Raw genomic sequence first — 20374 nt, 5'->3', positions numbered from 1 at the left:
GGCGGTGCGCCTCCTCGAACAACCCAGAGTCTTGGCGACGCCTCTGGCTTCCTTCAGCGAGGAGTGGCGGCGAGCGCCTCGTTGCGCCCGGAGCACGCGGCTACCGGGGTGTCCCGGACGGCTTGCACAGAAGCGCTGCCGAAGCAGCAGCAGCAGCAGCCGCCTCCTCCGAGCAAAACCCGGCTGGCCGTGGAGGGCATGTCTGAGGAGCCGAGGGAAACTCCTGCGAAGTTGGGTCGGTTCTGGGCTCCTCCGCTGCGCGGAGCCTTGCTTTGCGCCGCACGCCACCGGCTCTGACAGCGCCGCTCTCAGGCTGAGAAGCCCAGCGGCTTTCGGAGCGGAGACGGAGGCGGTGGGGAAGAGACACGCCTCTTCCCTCCTTCCCTCCCTTCCTCCCTTCCGCCCTTCCTCACTTTCCAAGCATCGGAGTTGCCTCTAAACGTCTGAAAGATTTTCCTGGGCTTTTCACTCTTACTCAATCAAGCATCAGATTTTCTTTTGACCAGCGGAGATTTCCAGTTTTCCTTCCTTTCTTCCCACTTCAGGCATCCTCTGGTCTTGAGAATGTTTCATTCGCATTGACTAAAAAGTTCTGATTTCTTTCCCCAGAACCAGCATGTTACGAAAGAATTGACAGGGCTGACTGAAAGGGAAAAAAACCACACCAACAAGGTTTGAAACTGGTCACCTCCACATTTTTTTTCTTATTATTTTGCTTCGCCGGCTCTAGGACATTTATGTCAATTTAACTGATTGTATAGCACTTTTATCCTTCTGGACTTGGATACAGTAAGTACGCTTTCTGGATGTTTGAAACAAAGCTTCTCGTTTGACAAAGGCTGGGTATATATATATATACACCCAGCCTTTGTCAAATATATATATATACCCAGCCTTTGTCAAACGATCTTGATGGCTAGGAATAGATAGGAGGTGTAGTCTATCTGGAGAGCAACTGCCTGGAGGAAACTGACTCGCAGTTGCTGTTGATTCTTTTAGAATTGGTGCCCTGATTATGTATAGAACTTCTGAAGGGGAAAAATGGGAGGAAGGGAATAATAAATAAAATTCTTATGTTCTTGTAGTGCAAAGTTTGACAAAAAGCCCTTAGAAATGTAGGCATTGCATTAATTTCTAACACATGCTTTACAAACTAGTGAAGCAGAAATATTTGATGACTACCTTTCTTCTTGTTTATTTAAAGTTTATTGGAATCAGATGGCATACATACCATGTGTTTCTATATAACCACTACTGATACACATCCTTTGAAGCTCATTATTATGATCCTTCCCCATATATATTTTAACATCCACCTGATGACATCATGAAGAGAAGCCTATAAAGTCCCCCTAAAGGTTATAGTCACAACTTTCCTTTTAAGTATTTTCTATCCCTGAAACATTTTTTTCTGTACTTTGGTTCTTAGATTTTCTTGATTTCTAATCTTGCTACTTTTCATCATTTTGCCCTTTAATAGAAAGGAAACTATATTTGTATTGCCCTTCAGCTAATTGAACGCATCGCTAATATTTACTATAACCCATTTCATATAGTCTTTGTGTGAATAAAAAGAGGAGGGACTATGTTTAGAGATCAAACACAATAGTTTGTATGGAAAAGGTCCAACTTTCAGTTTCTCCAAGAAAAATTGAAAATGTTCCCAGTTATGAAACCTTAAAGAGCTGCTGGTCAGGGTTACAAGAACTGAATTGAGAAAACTAAAAGTCTGACTGAGGCAGGTCCTTATAGTAAGTGACCTTATATCAGCTTTGAATTTAAGATATGGCATGATATCTGGCATTGATAATTGGCAAGTAAATGGCTTCTCTGCGCAGTCAAATAATTTTTTCCCACTTGAGGCATGTGACAAGGGTCATTTATATATTTAGTTTATTCACAACAAATCAGAGCAGAATCCACATGTCTTCGCACTTTAGCATAAAATCCATTAGCCATTTCCATTTATATTTGGGCTGATGCCCATTTTCTCTTCTGAACTATACAGTTCTGTTTAGCTGATATGTCTATAACTGACACAAATATAATGGGAACAGATTTAAATACTAAAATATTCTTTATATGCATAATTAATCAAAATACACTCAAAGTATTGTAAGTATGCAATAAACCTTTGAGTCTATTTGTATTGGTTGTGTTTACATTATAATCCAACATTTGAGAAACTGCTTAGATACAGAGAAGAGTACAAAGAAAAATGAAATATATTATAACTTTTTTCTTTTATTTTTAAGTATGATTTCAGGAGTGATAGATGCACACTAATGGAATTAAATGAGGTCAGGTTTAAAGAGCTTTCTATCAAATGACTAAAAACAATGACTAAAGCATTAGAGTATAATTTATTCAATTTGTGATGAAGACAGCATCTAATATTTTGCAAATTACGGTACTAATAATTACTGTTTTGTATATGCATCCCAAGTTGGTCAAAGAGGTTTCCTTGGGTTTTTAAACTGCCTTTCATGACTATCAAAGGATGCTGTTTATCAATCATTTCACAGCATTAGGTTTTGATCAAAAGTTATTCTCCAAGGCTGATCTGATGATGCTGAGGGCTGAAGACAGTTGGGTTCCCCTCCTGCCCTACTAGGAAGCTTGCCATACTGTTAATCTATTACTGGTCCCTAAAGAAGGGGCTCTCCTAGAAGTTTGAAAGCATGTAAATGCAAGTAGATAAATAGGTGCCACTTTGGTGGGAAGGTTACTGTGTTCCCTGCACCTTCGGCTTAGCTAGGAAACAGAGATGAGCATAGAGCTGAACAAGACTTTCTTTCCTGTCTTAGTCTACTGAGGCAAAATCCTTCATCAGAATCCCTTCATAATATACTGTATCCTGTCTCTGCTCTCAAAATAGCCCATGCAGCATGCAGGGCCAGACAGAGTACACAGTGTCGATCAAACCATATCCCTTCTGGAAGAAATGTTTTGAGTAGTCAAAATTTCATGCTTTGTTGTATTACGTCCGCTAGAGGTCATAGCTAAAGTCATTTCATCTATTTCTTTAAGCGCACATTGATTTTCTGAGGCAATAGGGAAGACCTGCCCTCAAGGTTCTCAATTAATTTTATTCCCTTAAATCTCCACATTCCTTTTCCAGAAAACCTCCATTTGCTCAATGTATTTGGGTCTAGAGATTTTTTTTTTTAAATAAAATGATTTTTCAAGTAATGTTTTGCAGATCAGTGAACTGTGTGGTGATATTTTACCTTGTATCTAGTTTTTTTATTGCTAACATAAAACTGAACTCAGCAACAACTGTTATGCCCTCATATTCTACCTGTTTTAGGGAGCAAAATGTCAATTATCAAATAGACATCATTTGATAGTTTTCCTCCCAGTTTTGGGGGGGTGTTTATTAATTTATTCTCCAATACTTTTGGAGAAATAGATCTTGAATAAAGACTTCCCCATGTTTTTCTAGCCTAATATTCATTTTACCTTTTTGAAAAAAAATCTGTATTTTTAAAAAATCTATATATACAGGAATACCCTGTTTATCCAATATAATAGTCTATACACTAGCATTTTATTTTATATACACACCTAGTACTTCTTTTGGGGAATCTTATCCTTAAAGGGAATCAGTTGTTTTAGCATGACTATCAGCCTGAATTCTTTCTTATGCTTTCCTTGTCCAGAAGTTTCTTCATTTTATCAGTTGCTACATACTAAGATGCATAATATTTGTAATCCTTGTTTAAGCATTCTGATACTTTTCTTGTTCTAGTTATGTCATTTATATGCATTCATTACTTTGATGAGCTCTATATGAGTGTTTGATATTTGATTTGTAAGTTGTATCAGATCTGTTATTTTGCCAGCTCTTGTCATTAGCGACCTAATTACTCATCTTTTTCTTTTTGTTAAAGTAATTGTCTGTCTTCTTTTTTTATATGCTTAGTGGTTTAAATGTGCATTACTATCTTCCTCTGCCAGAACATCCAGGGATGATGACCCTTCAGCCATGGTAACAGAGATTTGTATATAAGGAGGAGAACCAGTATGAATACATTGTATTTCATGCCAGACAGCAGGTTTTGGTGTTCATTTTCACCTGCTGATACTCAAATTCTGAATATCATTTCATCAAAGCAGTTTTAATTCAGGCAAATTTCCTAAGTAGGAATGAAGTACAGCCAGCATGAAACAAAATCCTTTTGCTTTATTATTGCATAAAGATCGGGCAGTTTATTTTCTGTGGATATAAAAATGAAATCCTGGTAAGAAAATGGGCTATTGAATCAGCATCAAAGGAAAAGTGGGGTCTATCTAACAAACACATCAGTATAAAATAAACGAGGAGGTGAAACCTGGAAAATCTTAGCTTGGAGGCTAGTTTCCCCCTCCCAACAAACACACTTCTCTCAGCTGATTTCCTATTTCTAAAGAAGTTTCAGCCTCAGTCAATTAAAGTTATGCTTGCAAGCAGGGGTGAGATTCTACAGGTTTGCACCTACTCCTTAGAACTGGTTGTTAACATTCTAAGCAGTTTGGAGAACTGGTTGTTAGAATAAATTACTGGCCTAGTTCTGTAAGGAAGGCAGGAAGGAAACATTCTGGTGTTGCTTACAGACACTGCCTCTCCGTTAACCCTTATTACATTCTTGGCAAGACTAGACTTCCTGTCTCTGGAACTTCTCTGGAGTTTTTTTCCCTCCTTTGCTGGTACTTTGCTTGTGTGGAGTGACCATTTAAAGTTACAATGGCACTGAAAAAAATGACTTATGGCCATTTTTCACACTTACGACTGTTGCAGCATCCCCACAGTCATGAGAGGCCAGGTGAGGAGATGCATGCCTCAATGTGAGCGATGTTGAGTTGGCCACACCCAGCCAGTCACATGACCACCAAGCCATGCCCACCAACTAAGCCACACCCACAGAACCGGTTGTTAAAAATTTTGAATTCCACCCCTGCTTGCAAGTCCTTTGAATAAAGTTAAACACTACAATGCCATCAATCATAGACTTAATTGGAAGTACTTTTAACATTGTGTACAATCCCTCTCTCTCTCTCTCTCTCCAAAGTCCATAACCATATACTTTGAATTGGGAACCAGTAGTAATAAACTAAAGCATCTAAAGCAATGTTTCTCAATCTTATGACTTTAAGATACATGGACATCAACAGCCAGTATTCAAAAATGGGAGCAGCATTATCTGGGAACAAGATATGTGGAAAGATTGCATACAGATTTGATTTGATTTGATTTGATTTCTCAAGAAGTAGCAATCAAGCAACTCATGACAACCACTAATTTATAGCTGTCAGTATTTAAATAACAGTCAGGCACACTGAGTCAAATTTGCACAGCACAGTATCTTTTAAAATATATTTTACACCCAGAGAGCCAAAGATAGAATCATGGAGTTGGAAATGACTTAAGAGGCCATCAAGTCCACCCCTCCTGTACACTGCATGATTCAGTACACTATCCCTGATAGATGTTTGAAAATCTTCAGGGAAGGGACGGAAGCTACTACTTAGCTTATTCTATTGAATGACAGCTCTTTATAGTCAAAAATACTTCCTAATGGCCACATCCTTAATGTTTCATTCTATTAGGCTTACCTTCTGAAGCAAATGAGAAAAAGCCTGAACCTTCTACAATGTGAGTGACCTTTAGATATTTGAAGACAATTATGAAGTTACTTTTGATAAGATGGGTGGCTATATAAATCAGATGTTATTAGAAACCTCTTCTAGCTTTGTATTATCTGCAATTTTGGTAAGCGTATCTTGAACTTTTTTATCATTGATAAAAAATGTTTAAGAATAATTGGGTCCAGGACAGAGCACTCCATTTGAGAAGTTTCTCCAGGTAGATTTGACATACTCAAGCTACCTTTGAGCATGATCCTTGAGGCAATTGTGAAATTGTCAAATCTACACTTGACTATTTTCTTAATAAGGATTCCATGAGAGGCTTTGTCAAAAGCTTTGCTAAAGCAAAGCTATACTTATTAGTAACAAATGGTTATTATATGTAGGTAATCTACAGTTAAATTTACAGTCTAAGATTGGTGTCTATGGAGGTTCTCAGTCATCCAGGTCATAGTTGTCCCAAAGGTGATTTTTTAAGAGGCAACTGGACTTTCTTATTGGAACATCTAAGACTGGTGGAAATGTAATAATTCAAATCCTAAGCAAGGATCTAAGAATTGTTGTCATCTTAAAAAAACAATCCTGAATATTTGAAACCTATGCGTAAAGAGCCAGATGGGTTTAGGAAATAAGGTCCTGAATTACCTGCAGAAAGACATCAAGAAGACGCCCAAGACAGTCTGTATGTGTGAGCCTTTCAGAAAATGGAAACAGTAGAAATGATTCTTGCTACCATCAAAAAAGATACCTAGCAATAGCTATTGCACTTAGACTTAAACACTGCTTCATAATGCTTTACAGCACTCTTTGAGCAGTTTACAAAGTCAGCATATTGTCCCCCAAAATCTGGGTTCTCATTTTACTGACTTTGGAAGGATGGAAGGCTGAGTCGATCTTGTGCTTGTCAGGATCGAACTCCTGGCTGTGGACAGAGTTTGCCTACAATACTGCATTCTAACCACTGTGCCACCGCAGTACACAAGAGAGGATATTGTATCTCTTAAACAATGGGGTGTGGAATTATAGGGGAGAAGACATTTCTTGAAAAGTAAAAGAAGTTGATTAAAGTGAGTGAACTGCATGAGGATGTTCCTCACTTTTTCCTCTGTTTCTAAACATAGTTTGAATTTGTGAAGGCATCTGGGTGCTTGGCTGAATTTTAGCAGATTCAATTCTTTCATCTTCAGTGCAACATGCTTTTGCCAAAATCAATTCACTGTATTACGTTTTTGGCTTCTTTTGATCTCTTTTTTATCCACCCCCCCTCACCCCCACCCCCACCTTTTTACAGTTCAGCTCTCATTCCAGAAAAACGAAAATGCTTCAATTCAAGCCAGAAGTGGATTTTAAACCTCTTTTTGGAGAGAACTTTGAAGCTTTCGGGTAGCATTCTCCATTCTTCCCTGCCCCACAACCAACCCTTTAAGTTTGCAGCCAACTGTTCAGAGCAGGAACTCTTAGAAAATACTTACTTTACCTCTGAATGGCTCATCTGCATCCATTCAAGGCAGCCTGGCCTCTATAGAGATTTATCTATGTTGTTTCCATTTACTCGGATGTTCCGTATTAATAAAATTATTACAAAGAAACACTATCAGTATTGGAAATTCCCTGCAAGGGAATCTATAACAGAATGAAAATATAACCTCCCCCCACCCCCGCAAATAATTGGATGAGCGATTGAACTTATTCTATCAATTAATAGCAAAAAGAAAATGGTTTCTGTAATTTAGTTTCAGTGCCATCAATTCAGTTTCCTGTCTGTAAATATTTGAATTTAGACTTTTCTGTTCTTAATACAGTATCTGAATCATCCCATACAACATTTTCTCCAGGAAGAGCCACAGCAAATCCTTGAATGATTGCTAGAAGCCTAACTTTAAAAAGTAGTTGGTATCAAGAAAAGAAGTAAGATATGACAAAACAAAAATACCTTTGATTTGATTTAATTCACTTCATATAATTACTCCCCATGTATTTAATATATTTCTTCTTTGGATACTAACTTGAAAACTTTGGAGGAATAGCAAATACTTATGTTACATAAGTTTACATAGCACAACATTTTAACTGTCACCATAGGTTTTCTAGTGGCAACTTCCCTCTCCCCCCAAAAAACAAATTCAATAATAGTTAACTTATAGATGTGGTTTTATGCTAATCCACTTTTTAAATCATGGCAAGATTATCAAAGAGGTATCCAATCTTGAATTAAGAAGAAATTTAGAACAGTTAGTTAGTGGAATGGCTTGCCTCCAGAAATTATGGGTGCTAGAAGTTTTTAAGAACCATAGAAAACTGAAAAAGACTAGTGGTCCATCGAGTCTGACTTTTTATGTTGCCCGTTTCTGGACACATTCAATCTTAGCAATTTTTTTAAAGTGAGGTTTCCAGAACTGGACACAGTATTCCAATGGGGTCTGACTAAAACCCTATATAGTGTGATTACGACCTCCTTTTTTATGCTGGTGATCTCTCTAGTGATGCATCCTAGAATTTTGTTTACCTTCACAGCTGCCTGGCCACATTATTTACTCATTGTGTAGTCATCTGCTATGAATATACCAAAATCCTTTTCTTTGGTTGTTCAAACACAGTACCCCAAACACTGTAGCCTCCAGAGGATTTTTTCCTCACTAAGTGCATGATCTTACAATTAGAAACACTGGACTGCAGTCTCCACATTTTTTAACCAATCTACCAGCAATGCCAAATCATTTTGCATGTTACAAGGAAAATGTGAATTCTTATTACACATCTTTGTTTCATTAGCAAAAAGACAACACTTACCTAGCAATCCTTTTTTTAAAATATCACTTACAAACACATTGAAAAGAACACGACCTGGTGGTACATCAATTGTGACTGGTCTCTGTTCAGACATTGTCCCATTAATAAGCACACACTGGGATCTATACCTGAGCCAACTTTCTATCCATTGAACCAGTGGTTAACCTGTCACCTATCGCCTCCACTTCTAAAAACTCTGGAAAAGAATATGTACTTCTAAGGACTGGTATATCCAACCTGCTTTTGTTACTGCTACTTCTGAGAAGACTGGGCAGAAATATTTGTTTAGATGGTTTGCTATAGCCAGATCTCGCTTAACATAAGAATTGTTTGCATTTTTTATTTTGGTGATTGCACAGTTTTTTTCTCTTTCTATTGCCAAATGTACCTAAAAAAGGTTTTATCCCCCTTTTTGGATTTATCTAGTTCCTCCGCTTTAGCAGCATGAATAATTTGTTTGGCTTCCTTCTATAAGTTCTTGAACACCTTTCAATCAGCTAGATTTCTACTATCTTTGTTATATGCTAGGTTTTTTTCCTCCTTTACTATCTTATACACATCTGCTGTGAAACAGAGTGATTTTCTCTTTCTTTTGCTTTTACTAATATACCTCACATAGAGACTAGTTGCTTCCAAGATGGCAGATTTAATCAGTGTCCACTGAGCACTGACTCCTGTCACTTTATGCCACCCTTCAAGTTTATATTTTAGATACTCCTCCATTTTGGAAAAATTTGTCCACTTGAAGTTTAAAAATGTTAGTGTGTGTTTTAGTTTTAATGTCAAACTGAAGACCTTGGTGATAACTGGAACCTAAGTTTTCCCCCAATTCATCTTCTGGTATCCTATTCCCATTCTGCCAAAACTAAATATGGTTCCTTCTTATTGGGCATTTTACTAAGTGTTTTAGAAAGGTACCATCTAACGCCTTTCTTTCTTTCTTCACAAAGAAAAGCCAAATTACCCAAGAAGAACAACAGTAGATGAGAAGCAGTGGACCACCCTCCCACATTTCTACAGATGCCCCAGAGTACACAAGCTTGACATCTCTCTCTCTGTGTCCAATTGTATCATTATCAGGAACTCCTACCTACAACACAGTGAAAGAACTAACAAAAAAGCTTGGGCACTTGAGAAGCACATACTCTACTAACTTTCTACTAGAGTGCCTTCAAAGAATCAAAGCGTGGCAATAGATGATGATGAAGTCATGGTCTCATTTGATATCATAACCCTTTTCACATCCACAGATCCAGAATTAGCCAAAGAATCTATCATAACATTGCTTCACCGCACACCCAACTTGAAGATTGAAATATTCAGGATCATGGATCTTATCAACTTCTGCCTAACCAAATACTTTCAATTTGATGGACAAACCTACCCACAAATTAATGGTACATCTAGGGGATTATTGCCTTCAGGACTCATAGTGAAGTCGTAATCCAATGTCTGGAATCAATAACAATCCCACAAATACAATTCAAACTATGGATCAGATATATACAGAACACCTTCACCATAATAAAAAAGGAATATCTTAAAGAATACCTATAAACCCATCAACTTGTTCAAAGAAATCCAATTCACCAGGAAAGAAGAAAACAACTCATTAACCTTTCTGGATATCCTGGTCAGCATAGATCATGGTGGCATTGGCAAACTAAAAACATAAATGTGTTGAAAAATCACCCACACCAATCAACTACCAAATAACCCAGCATCCCACAAGAGAAGCTGTCTAAGAACTCTATTCTTATGAGCACAAATACTGCAACAAATCCGAACAGCAGAAAAAGGAAACAGATCATCTATACAACATCTTCCAACAAAATGTATATCCATGCAATCTCATTAAAAAGTGCCTGATCACTCAAGCACAACCAATACAAGCAGTAAAAAGGATAACACTGCCATACATCAAAAACATCTCAGAAACCAACAGCAGACTATTACAAGCACATGAATCAGCATTGCAAACAACTGAACTAAAGCTCTTCAAAGCATCTAAGTAAACGAAACGACCCAACAGTCCCAGAAAAAAAAAACCAGGAGTCATCTATAACATACAGTATAAAGTCTGCAATAGCCATTATGTACACAAGACTAGCAGAACAAATCCATTAATATCAACTAGCAGTCAGAAGACATTATGAAAACTCTTTAATTTCTCAACATATAGATAGACTTAACCATAGTTTCAGCTGGGAAACTGTGACCATCCTAAACTAAGCCAAGTCCAAAAATAAATTTCTGGAAGTCTGGCACTCCAAAAAATTGGTCATCAATAGACACACAGACATAAACATGCAAAAGAGACAATCAAAAAGCCAAAAAGGAAACAGACCAAGCATCTCCAGACTAATCAACATCCAGATAAGCATAGATTAACACCAAGATTAACACCAGATCAACAATCAAGAAGTAAACAATATCATAATCAAGGAGCTGCCAAACAAGCTAACAATAAACAGCCAAACCAAAGAACCTCTAAGACCACTCTGACCAACACTGACAGAGCAATACTAGAATATAAACAGAGAGCAAACTTCGTTCCTTACTAGGATTTAAGTTCCTACAGATGTAGATCAGGGGTGTCAAACTCAATTTCACTGAGAGTCACATCAGCGTTTTGTTTGACCTTGAGGGGGCAGAGGGCGTGGCCAGGGTGAGTGTGGCGACCTCAATGTCACTCATCAAGGCTCTGTTTTCGGCCATGTCAGCCCTCCCAGGCTCTGTTTTCAGCTGCGATGGTCTCCTTTATCCCTCTGCCAGTGAAAATGGAGTACCTTCATTGGCAGAGGGTTGCAGGAAGCTGTTGCAGCCAAAAATGGAGCCTGGGAGGGCCACACATGACCCTCTTGAGCTCTCTTTTTGCTGGAACAGGCACCATTGCTGGTCCTTCGTTGTTTCCGGGGTGGGCCCATGGGCCAGATCTAAGCACCCCATGGGCTGGATCTGGCCCCCAGCCTTGAGTATAACACCTCCAATATAGATGAATCCTCAAATAATCAAATAAGGCAAAATGAAACGTATTCATCTGGGAAGTGAATCAACAAATTCACAAGGTATATCAAATGGTTATAATATCTGAGCCCATCAAATTGCGGCATTTGGTAGATTTTATTTACTCATTTAAACATTATTTATGTGCTTATTTAACCAAATAATTAAGTAAAGTATTCTCGTCCCCTGAAATAATTGAGGGGGTGAAAATGTTAATTAACTGAGAAGAACTAAGAATTGTTTGAATAGGCTTAGCCTCTGTAATGATTGGTGCTTGTTTCATTTTGCAATTTAGTGTTGAGTGAGGCAGGTTGGGAAGAGGAAAAAAGAATAATTGGTACTCGAGTTGAAGGTGATGGGTTTCACTATGAAAGGAAACTTAAATTCTTGAAGGATTGGGATGAGGAGATTGGATGCAGTATTGGATGAGAGAAGCTAGGATAACTTGGTAAATAAAATGCTATCTGCAATATAACCTGAAAAGTGCAACCTGAGGCTGTTGGGACCAAAATGATAAGAAGTATTATTATTATTACTCAATTTATTTGTGTTATGCAAGCTAATATACAAATACATAAATATAATTTAAATTAATATAAAATATGTCTTTTTTTACCTTGAAGTTTATTCGCTCTATGAGTATTCATTCACCTCCCCCTTCCCCCCTGCTATTACTATTTGGGGGCAACTAGTTGTTGCACAGACTATGGAGTCCTGGATGCACTCTGAGCTTTGGTTATTTACTTGTAGATGTTTCATTACCTGACTAGTTAACATCATCTCTGTGAGTGGGAGGGTGGGGGCGGGGGGGGGGGTTGCTCCCTGTTTATATACAGTAGCTTGCCTTGCCAATGTTGGTGAAAGTTTCTGTTTCTGTCTGGTGTTAACACCTGCAATACCCCAGCAGTATTGGCTGCTGGAAAGGATGTCGTTTTGTTTCCTTCTTATCTGTGTTGAACTGTGTGTACACGTGGCTTATTTCTATTCATGGCTGATGGGCATACACAGAGACTTTGTTTGTGTATGCATATGTGTATATCTTTCTATTTCTCCTTTGTCAGGAATTTCCTGAAACTTAAGGTAGTTTTTCTTTGTGAGGAGGAAAACATCGTAAGAAGGTATGAATAGCCTCTTTTTAAAAAAAATCAAAATACTTGGATTCAATATGCCTTCAGGAGAATCTTTTACCATAAATGCATTATGTAATCTTCTTCTTTCAACTTTATTATAGAGCCAGTTTGGTCTAACGGTTATGGCACTAGGCTAGAAACCAGGACACTGACAGTTTTATTCCCACCTTAGGCATGAAGGTTAGTTACTTTCAGCCCAATTCATCTGACAGGGTTGTTGTTGTTGTAAGGAAAATAGGAGGAAAAAGTATGTTTGCTGCCTTGAATAAAAGCGAAATACCACTCACACATCATCACAAAATCTCCAGAACCGTAAAAGCCTACAAACTTGAAATTTGGCACATATGTTCCTCTTGGCTTCTAGGTGCTTACTAAGAAAGGATTTTTCGAAATGACTATCAGAGCATTAGTATTTCATATATTATTATTAACACGCTCTGATGCTAAGGAGTTCTACTCCCCCTTCCCATCTGAAAAGAAATCTGTTCCAAATGCAAAACACAAGTAGAGGAGTTTCAGTTTCACAGCACCAAGCAGCTTTTGTACACAACAGTTGAGCTAAGCCACGCCTAGGCTCCTTGCTGTCTCCTTCTTGCTCACACACAAATACTGTTTCAGTTTCCAAACAGACCTGAACTCTCTCACACACTGACAGGACGCTAGCCAGATGAATACTGATGGATACTGGTAGGTAGAGGCAGAATTCCCCCCCTTATTTTCCTCCCCCAAAACTAAGTCCGACCACATAGTTTGGGCAGTAGGACCTTCCTCTGGGTACGTAAGAGCAATAGAGGAAACCCAACCTCTTCATTCAATGGGAGATAATTGTATGCTATGCATTAAAAGAAAGGCAAATTTATTCTCTATATTGAGCAAAAAAAGTTATCTAGCGACAAGCTAAGGGATCATGTCTCTGCCTCCCCCTCTCAATTCAGATACGTCAGTTCAGGAATATCTACAAGTGGCATAGAAATAATCATTCTCTTGATCAAATGATTACAAGTGTTCCAGACGTGGAATGGGGCTTTATGAAAGAGACTCTAGGGATACAGAGTGGATAGAATTCACTGACTGACTTTGCCTCAGCCTTGGACTGTTCCCCATCATTGCTCCAGATAATATTAAGTCAGACACACAGTAGTGAAATGCAATCCCAGTCAGTGAATCAGAGAAGAAAGAGCCAAAGCCTTCCTTAAATGGCAAGGAAGAAAGCAGAAAGAAGAGAAGCAGTTGGAGAAGGTGTCTTTCTACTAATAAAAGGAGATAAAGAACTCTATCCCATTATATATTTAAAGTTAAACAAAATTAATATATTTAACATGCAGCCTTTGGCCAGTTTATGAAGAATTAATAGATAAGACTTGGTACATAAAGGGTCCCCCCATTTCTAGTTTAGTGCAATTGCCCCCAGCCAGAATTATACCATTTGAAGTCCACACAGGTACTACTTGTTGGGGCTAAGAAATAACTGGTCTATGGGAAAGCCTTTGCTTACTTGCATGCAAGGTGAATATGTTTTTTTGAAATATCTATTCATTTGCAATACAATTTCTTTTTTTTTTTTTTTTTGTGGAGGGAGGACATTCAACAGACTCCAGAGTGAAGTTACTCTTCCTATAAAAGTCAAATGAATATTTATTGGACAAGAATATGCACAGCGTCTCCTAATCCAAAGAGATTATTTCATTATTTCTAAACAGAGAATTAGAGCTGCTTCTGATCTTTAAATGACTGCTCCCATTTATGTAAATGCAAGACACTCCTGAACAACAGCATTTGCAGTTTCCAGTCCCCTAAAAAACAGATCAAAGTTGATCTGCAATTGTATTCATGTTTGCTGACCCTGAAACTCAGAGAAATCCATGTACTAAATAGTGTTTTTTTTCCTGGGGATCAATAGCAAAGTTCAGTCAGCCAGTTCCTCACCATACACTAATTCACATATTGGAGAAACAAAAATCCCCATAGCCACTATTAAACCACACACATACACACATACACACACTCTCTCCAGCCATTCCTAATGTGCCTCCTATTCATGTTTCCAGAACAAATTGCATTTGTTTTATTATTTGCAAAATCATCACTGTTTTCTGAGCTATTAAAGGGAAGATGTCAAGCCACCATTTTTATTACATTTAAACCTTTACTAAAAGTATCAGGTGTCAGCAATTTTGTAAATTCAAATGTAACTGTGTTGCATATTGCTGGAGTGGAGGAAATATGATTTGAAAAAGGCTAATGTACAGGAACTAGGAACAGGATGCTGTAGATTGTAAAGGAATTTAGACAGGCTGTCCTAGAATAAACACTATTCCTTATCCCACTCTATAGAAAATGGAGGGAGGGGCAGTGGTGATATTCTACTGGTTTGGCCCCGTTCGGCTGAACCGGTAGCTCCAAGGATCATCTGTGAGCAAACTGGTTCGCTCCAACGATCAGCTGCTGGGCCTGCCTGCCCACCCTGGCTTTCTTCTGACCTTTATTTCCTGGTTTTCAAGCTCAGCTGCTTCACGCGGAACAGCACATTGCCATGCGTTAGCTGTTTAAGACAGAGGGAGATTGCAGGATTGCAGAATGTCAGTAGCAAACCTGCACATGCAAAGCGCATGTTCATCAAACTGGTTGTTACATCAGTTGAATCACACCCCAGAGCCACGCCCACCAAGCCATGCTCACGGAATTGGTAGTAACAATTTTTGAATCCCACCACTGGGAAAGGGGAACGACTACCTTGCATCTCCCCAACCACCCTTGAATAGTCCCTAGGGAAAAAAAAACCTTGAATCTTTGAATACTAACTTTTCTCCTGTCGAAGAAAAAAAGGAAATAAAATTCTTGTCAGTTTTACCTCTTTTCACAAGAGCAATTGCAAGCACCTGAAATGGGTAAAATAGTCCAGGTCGATTTTATTTTGAAGAGAAATCAGCAGCAGCACAGTGATATCTTGTCTGGCTTCGTGAAATCTATTTCTCTGTCTCCACATTCCCTGCAAAAGGACTTGTGGATCCATCATGTCACATTTTCCCTTTAAGGATCTGTGAGCAGAAAGCTGTGGCAGCTGAAATCTGTGAGGTGGGAGAAGCAAGAGTTTCAGCTAATGGGAAAACATGCTCACAAATCCCGAACAATTCCACTGAACACCCATCCATCCATCCATCCATCCATCCATCCATCCATCCATCCAGGCTACACTATAGCTGAGCCAGAAATAAATTAGGCTAGCTAATAAACACAGAAAATGCCATGATATCAGAGGGCCAGAGCTGATTTTTAAGCAGTGAAAGACCCCTTTTGGATTTTCTCAAACTATCATTGGGAATAAAATATTATTTCATGCTGCTATGCAGTACAATTGCAAGAAGCTAAATGGCACTGTTCAAGAGCTAGCTTCTGTAACTGGCTCCACAGATGCAAATGACTCACTGTAGAATAGCAATTCCTACCTCCATATTCCAGAGATTGTTCCATAGAATTAATTGATGACATCCCAATTTGAAATGGGGTGGATGGGGGATAGTGTTTAATTAAAAATCATTCAAGCAAGCACCAAGGATTATTTTATTGACAACTCCAGACCACATGATAGTGCCTAGAGTCTAAACCAGGGCTGTCAAACTCCTGGCTTATGGGCCAGATGTGTCATGTGCTGGCCACGCCCATGCCTGGTTTAGTGAAGGGGAAAAAGTCCCGATATGTCATATGACACTGCCATGATGATGTGAGTTTGACACTCCTGTTCTAGACTGTCCTTCAAAAATTCTGAAGTTAGACTGCCACTACTTTCTTGAGTCTCTTTCCACAAAACATTGCTTGACTAATTGTAGGGGTCATTGGGCATTAATTATCCAGAGATATGTGTGAGTTTCCCCCAAATATACAAAGATATGTTGATAATCTGGATTTCTCCATCCTTCTTTGAATAGTCCCTGGGGGTAAAAACTGGGAGTTTTGCACACCAGCTCCTCCCCATTTCATTTCCAGGTTTCTCATTAGCTTTCCCTTCCCATCTCCTTGCTATTCCAGTTCTAATATTCTTGAATGTAAATTCCCTATTTTGAAGTATATTTTCATATGATGTAGACATCAGCCCGTTTAAACAGAATTTTAAAAATCAACTAATTTCTATGAGTTTGTGTACTATGTGAAAATTTTTGAAACAGGATCTCCTTATAATTAATTCTGTAGCAAACACTTTTTCCTTCCTTTTGCTTGAAATATTTCTTATTCATTGGATTTAAAGGTTAATGAGAAATCTGTTCATTAATCTGATTTTTTCAGAGAAGAGCAACTGAAATTATATCTAAATATTTTGTTAATTTTCTCTTTTACATTTCAATTTAAATGCCACTTGAGGGGGAATATTAACACATGAAAATAAATATATTATTTGCACAGATGAACAGCTAACAGATGCCCCTATTACTAAGAAATCTCATTTTCCTGCAATGTTAGATCCTTTCTTAATTCAATACAACCAGATTTCATTCAGCCATGTTAAATTGATTTAAAAGATTTCCATTCTCTCTAATTATGAGAGCTAACAAGATACCCAGAAGGCCATGTAGAAATACAGTTAAACAGATAATTAAGTGAAAACTGCAACAATAAGTCAATAATACAATCTATAAAACCCAGGAAATAAAAATGCCTTCTACGCTGTTAGTTAGATAACAAAGTACTGTCAACTTCATGGCCTGAGAGAGAAGTAATGTTACTATTGAGAAGGCCCTAATTTTAGTGCCATCTCTGTATTTTGGAAAAAACTGCAAAGCCTCAAACAGGACACTTGATCCACATTTCAACAGGAAGGTTTAAAAGCAACAACAACTCTAGTATTAAGCCAGAAAGAGATTGGAGGTTTGGGGCAGGCAATGAGATAATGAGAAAGTGCACTATATGGAATATGATTTTAAGAAATCAGCAAATTAGGTTAATTAATATACAATCTATATTAGAGCCCCCTTTATTTCAGAATCATGGCTTCCCAAGTGGGCGAATCCCACGCCCCCTCTCTCTCTCACACACATGGATTTTTTATATGCAATAAGCTTTTTCTTAAAAAAAGAAATAAATAGTATTCCCAAGTATTGTAAACATTGATAAGAGTTAGATATTTTTGCATTTGGCTTCAGATCATTTATACTGTTTATTGTTTGGAGTGCAGTAGGAAAGAGAGGTTGTTCTAAGATAGGCATTGCTGGCATATAACTTTTTTTAAAAAAAATTGCTAAGACATATTTGCCTGACAAATTGAAGAATGGATCTTTTCTTTTTTGCACATGATAACTCCTTTCTTTTCTATTGAATTATGTCCTGTTATGTCCTCCCTCTTCCCAAACATTATTAAATCAGTTCGGGAAGGTGATCTGCTTCGCTATTGCAACTCTTTTTTTCAATCTCTAAACTGTCCCATTCCCCTTTAGAGATTTGTAATTATTCTTATTATGGTTGGTTGCACATGCTCAGATGTTTAGACAGGATTTGATAGTTTTATAGTCATGTTTTGTTACACAATCACTCAGATCCTTAGACTAGATTTGGCATTTTAATCCACCTATCAAGTCCTTCCCAAAAACCTGGGACAGGAAGATGTTGTTTTAAGGTTTAAAAGCACTGTCTTAGGATGTAAGCTGTTTCAAGCAGAGCTGCCTTATGCAATTGATTCAGTTCCAATGGTATTCAAGTGGTGTTCAAGGTGTTTTGGAATTGCATCCAAGGTGTCTCTAATATTACTTTGCTTTCTTTTGTCACATTCGTTCTATTTCTATTCAAACACCACTGTATTTTATAATTTGCTCTAGTTCTTTCTCTTCTATTTTGCTGTCTGTGATGTGCACTATTTTAAACTTTTTTCTTTCTTATCAACAGTCTTATCAAGACTGTGTTGCGTGATAGATGCTTGTCTGTTTCAATTATAGTCTCAGAACATCTTTAGCTTTTTCATTTTCTATTATTTTATCTATTTTGTGGTCTCGTCAGTTTGCAAGCAAGTTGTATTTCTTGTAATCTTCCAATGCACCATTGTTGCTATTTTGTCATGCCAGTGTTTATAGACTGTGCAATCTTCCTGCAGCAGCTAACTAAATGGTCTACTGTTTCTTCAGCTTCTATGCAGATATGGCATTGTTCTCTGTCTGTTGTTCTCAGTATTGAGTTGTATGAACTTTTTAAGAACGTTGTTCTTAAGACTTGGTCTTGTGCAGCCAGAATTAGTCTGTCTCTTTCCTCATTTTTCTTGCTCTTACCCATTGCCTTGTCTTGTTATCTGTTTTGATGATGATGATGATGATGATTGGTTAATCTTTAGTGAGATTCACAGCCTTTGGGGCTGGTTAGTAACTCAACAGCTCGAGTCCTAACCAAGCACCTAGCGTTCACGTAGCGTACGAGGATTAAGCTGTTCCAAGTTATTATTATATTATTATTTTCATCGCATAGGCCAGGGTTGTCAAACTCAAGGTCCGCGGGCTAGACCTGGCCTGCAAGATGCTTAGATCTGGCCCTTGGAGCTGGCCTGGAAACAGCAAAGGACCAGCTCACAGAACCTCTACCCCACCCAAGCTCCATTTTTGCTGGCAGAGGGCTATCAAAACAATCTAAGAAAACAAAAGGGAAAAATGTTTCCCCTTTTGCATTTGAGCATGCAAGAAGGAACTGAAAAGGGGAAAGGGAACAAGGAAAGACAAAGAAAAAGGAAAGATGGGAAGAGAGCAAGGAAGGAAAAATAAAGAGGGGAAGGAAGAAGAAGGGAGAATGAAGAGGAAAGGAAAAAGAAGAAAAGGAAGTCGGAAGGAAGGAGATTATGAGAGTGAGTGAGGGTCTCAGGGAAGTCCTGCCTTAACACTTGGCAACCACAGGTGCTCCCAACATGAGTCCCATGTCATGCCCACCCGTCCATGCCCACTCTGGCCCTCTGAGGTCAAACACAACCCTGATGTGGCCCTCAATGAAATTGAGTTGGACACCCCTGGCATAGTCAGCAAAATGTTTATAACTGAATTTGACATTTAATATTATGCATCCCTCAATGCATTTGTCTTACCTGGCACAAACTCTCCCACTCTTCTGAAGAAAAGATACCATTGTCCTTGGAACAAAGATAAAAGGAAACTGTTCCAAGTCAAGTATTTCCATCTAAAATACTATGAAAAGGTACGCTCATCCTAACTTGTATTTGACTTATGAACCTTTCATTTTTGGAATGACTTCATTTAGTTTTTTCCATATTTATTAGTCTAAAACCAGTTTCAGTGAGCCACCTGCTTCAGTGAAATAATTATTCAGTTAAATTGATCAATTATTTATATCAATTTAGCACTGGTTCATCAAGATGTAATCAACCTACACATAAAATATAGATTTCAATAATAGAAAATCATATCAAATTCACCAGGACAAAAACTGATCATTAAGACTCAAAGCAGGGCATGAAGTGAAGTCTTTCAAGTATAATCTCCTAGCTATGAAATTTGTGCCACCATACAACATTCTTACTTTAGATGTTTGTAAAACATTTTTTAATATAGCATTTATTTACTTTTTTGGATATCTTGTTACTTTACAAATTGTCATCTTTAACTAGAAATAGACATTTATAGTGGATTCAACTTGATTAAAAAGCTTTTTCAACATAATCTACCTCATGGAGTAGTTGTGAGGATAAAATTGGGCAGGTAAAACTTTGCATACTTCTTCTGTACCTTGAGCTCTCCAAAACAAAAGTAAAATATTTAAAAACAAAGTCTTCCTGTTCCCTTTTGTTTTTCCTTGAACATTCTGAATGAGAAGTACTTTTGGCATCACTGACAACCAATTAT

At 38.0% G+C, this 20374-nt stretch overlaps 1 long non-coding RNA gene across 1 annotated transcript; it reads left to right on the top strand.

The window, feature by feature from the left end:
• Positions 1-335: 335 nt before the first annotated feature.
• On the top strand, positions 336-11996 carry LOC148127588 (uncharacterized). The gene is made up of 3 exons (XR_015743473.1): positions 336-789; positions 5590-5635; positions 9369-11996. It is a non-coding gene; the product is annotated as an uncharacterized LOC148127588 (long non-coding RNA).
• The last annotated feature ends 8378 nt before the right edge of the window (positions 11997-20374 follow it).

Source organism: Pseudonaja textilis, chromosome 1 (genome assembly GCF_049901715.1).
Source record: "Pseudonaja textilis isolate UNSWEBS1 chromosome 1, rPseTex1.2, whole genome shotgun sequence".
Taxonomy (NCBI): domain Eukaryota; kingdom Metazoa; phylum Chordata; class Lepidosauria; order Squamata; family Elapidae; genus Pseudonaja; species Pseudonaja textilis.
This window is presented reverse-complemented; position numbering and strand designations above follow the sequence as displayed.